Consider the following 3785-nt stretch of genomic DNA (forward strand, 5'->3'; position numbering starts at 1 on the left):
AGCTAAGTCGCCGAGAGTTCCCATAGCTACTCCGGGAGATCATGCAGAATCCTCCCGAAGGAGAAAGCCAGTCTTGGAGCGCCTCGGTCCAATTCCCGACGAGAGAGGCAAAGCTCCAGTTCACGAACGTTTGGGCCCGATGAAGAAGCCTAGAACGACTCAACACGCTGGGGGTCGCCGTCACCTCCAGTATAACAAAGAACTCAAGGCAGCTGCGCTCACCAACTTGCGCATTGAAGTTCAAGAGCCCGTTGAGGATTCACGCCCAAAAAGGCATGTCTCAAGGCGCGTGACTCTTGAAAGTCCAAAGAAGGTAATTCGCTCTCAGAAGGAAACGTTATCGTCTGATGATGATTACGTTATACCTGAGACATCGTACCAACACACAATAGGTTGCTCTGACTTTCAAACGGATGAGCTGTACTATCGTGCTGGGGGTACGAGCAAAGCCAGAAAGAGGAGTCCTCGAAGGCTAGAAACTCAGTGCCCTTGTTCAAAGCTCATTCGGGCGGTACTGTCTGAGTGCAATTGCATCAAGGTAGTCCCCGAGAGAATTTCAGTGTTCGAAAGGCTCAGCACCGAAACGCCAAAACCAAGGCATAGGCGTTTCCGACAAAGAAGAATGGTGGTTAAAGACGGAGAATTTCCGAGGGTCACCGCTAACATGACCAGCAAAGAGACATCATCACGGGATAATCTCGAGTCGATTCTGAAAGCATCCCGGCGTCTAACCCGTCTGCAGTCTGGAGCAATTGCACGAGGAACTTATGGTAGGGTTCGGACAAGAATACCTTCAGAAGGTGAAGAGTCGGATACATGCTCCGCAGTCGCATCAGATAATACAGTGTCTAGTGAGGGGGAACCCCGCGATTCACTGATGATAGGTGCGGAGCAGATGGCCAAGATGCTTGAAGACGCTTTGGCTAAGCAGCAGGAAACTTTCAGGTTTGAGATGCAAATGACCATGCAGAACATAAGAGAAATGCATGAGCAACAAATGCAGGCACTGACGAACCAGCGAGGTGAACCAAGCCGCCGTAACCAGGTTGTTCAGGAAGAGGAGCACACGGATAGGGATGAAGCTCACAATGCCAATAACCCTCCTGTCAATGCAGGGGGTGGTAACGAGGATGCCAACGAAGATACAAGTGAAGACTTGAAGATCAAAGATCTCGAGAGCAAAATCAACACATTGATCTCCGCTCAAGAGACGAAGAAAACAGGCATTCCCTGTCCATACCCAAGAGAGTGGGAATCGATCCCATATCCGGCGAAGTTCAATCTAATCAACTTCACGCCGTTCGATGGGAAGGGTTCCCCCACTCAGCATTTGATTTATTTCAAATCGCACCTGGGTATTATTTCCGGCAATGAGCCTCTGATGGTGCGGTCATTCGTCGGCACTCTTCGCGGAGCCGCCTTCGATTGGTACCGCCGCCTCAAGCCAGGAAGCGTAAATAGCTGGGACGACATGGAGACAAAATTCCTCGCTAACTTCTTCGACGACGACACCGAGATATCTATCGGATCATTGCTCGATGAGAAGCAGAAGGACGGGGAGTTAGTCGACACCTTCGTCAAAAGGTTCCGGAACAAGGCGATGAATTGCCGGGACCCGATCACAGAGGAATTCATCCTCCAAACTTGCCACAACAACCTTGCGTTGGACGTGTTGGAAGCAATGGGAACAGCACCGTCTGACACTTGGAAAGACTTGAAGGTGCGCGGTGAACAAGCCGAACGCTTCCTTAAAAGGAAGAAGGCCGAAAGGAACCAACCGACGGTTAATCTGCTGGACTCAAACTTCGCTTCCCGTGGTAAGGGCAAAGCACCTGCAGCTGCTGGTGGTGCTAATCAAGCGTCACAACAGCAATCCCGAAGGCAGCAAAAGACTTCGGGTCCGAGACTCCAAAAAGAGTACTCTTTCAAGGACGAAGACGTTCCAGCCATCTTCGAATCCCTCCTTGAAGGTAACAAGATCAAGCTACCACCTATCACAAATCAGGAGGAAGCTGACAACACTACGGACCCAAAGTACTGTGCATACCACAGGAGGGTCGTTCATCCCACCAAGGATTGCTTTGCTCTCAAGAATAGCATTCAGACCTTGGTTGAAGCCGGCGTCATAACGCTAAGGTAAGCCAATTGAGAACGGCAAAACTCCAAAGAGTATACGAGTATAAACTGTTTCTCAATCCTCCGACCGGTATAAGAGGTTAAACTACTCCCTGATACTCCAATAGGTATATGAGTCTAAACTGTTTCCCCACTTTTGACGGGAAGTTCCTGGAGAATATTAAGCTAATATTCTTAAGGATAACCCGGTTAGTTAACTGATAATAATGTCCGAACCAGTTCCGCAGAGGAAACTGGGGGTGGACGATTTATGTAACGGGAAGTTCCCAAAACCACAGCAATGTAATGAATAAGAACTCCCATTCTCACCATGTCTATGCACTCAACACTCTCTCTGTTAGAGTCTGGACGTAAAGTTCCTGATTGGTCAAACCTTCTTACAGTTAGGACCACAGTCAAAATCCCCTCTCGATTCCCCCAATGAACGAGAGGTCCACAAATTGAGCGATCAAACCTTCCTACAGTTAGGATTGTCTCAAAACACCCACTTGGTCAAACCTTCTTACAGTTAGGACCACAGTCAAAATCCCCTCTCGATTCCCCCAATGAACGAGAGGTCCACAAATTGAGCGATCAAACCTTCCTACAGTTAGGATTGTCTCAAAACACCCACTTGGTCAAACCTTCTTACAGTTAGGACCACAGTCAAAATCCCCTCTCGATTCCCCCAATGAACGAGAGGTCCACAAATTGAGCGATCAAACCTTCCTACAGTTAGGATTGTCTCAAAACACCCACTTGGTCAAACCTTCTTACAGTTAGGACCACAGTCAAAATCCCCTCTCGATTCCCCCAATGAACGAGAGGTCCACAAATTGAGCGATCAAACCTTCCTACAGTTAGGATTGTCTCAAAACACCCACTTGGTCAAACCTTCTTACAGTTAGGACCACAGTCAAAATCCCCTCTCGATTCCCCCAATGAACGAGAGGTCCACAAATTGAGCGATCAAACCTTCCTACAGTTAGGATTGTCTCAAAACACCCACTTGGTCAAACCTTCTTACAGTTAGGACCACAGTCAAAATCCCCTCTCGATTCCCCCAATGAACGAGAGGTCCACAAATTGAGCGATCAAACCTTCCTACAGTTAGGATTGTCTCAAAACACCCACTTGGTCAAACCTTCTTACAGTTAGGACCACAGTCAAAATCCCCTCTCGATTCCCCCAATGAACGAGAGGTCCACAAATTGAGCGATCAAACCTTCCTACAGTTAGGATTGTCTCAAAACACCCACTTGGTCAAACCTTCTTACAGTTAGGACCACAGTCAAAATCCCCTCTCGATTCCCCCAATGAACGAGAGGTCCACAAATTGAGCGATCAAACCTTCCTACAGTTAGGATTGTCTCAAAACACCCACTTGGTCAAACCTTCTTACAGTTAGGACCACAGTCAAAATCCCCTCTCGATTCCCCCAATGAACGAGAGGTCCACAAATTGAGCGATCAAACCTTCCTACAGTTAGGATTGTCTCAAAACACCCACTTGGTCAAACCTTCTTACAGTTAGGACCACAGTCAAAATCCCCTCTCGATTCCCCCAATGAACGAGAGGTCCACAAATTGAGCGATCAAACCTTCCTACAGTTAGGATTGTCTCAAAACACCCACTTGGTCAAACCTTCTTACAGTTAGGACCACAGTCAA

The sequence above is a fragment of the Asparagus officinalis genome, chromosome 7 (assembly GCF_001876935.1).
Source record: "Asparagus officinalis chromosome 7, Aspof.V1, whole genome shotgun sequence".
NCBI lineage: Eukaryota > Viridiplantae > Streptophyta > Magnoliopsida > Asparagales > Asparagaceae > Asparagus > Asparagus officinalis.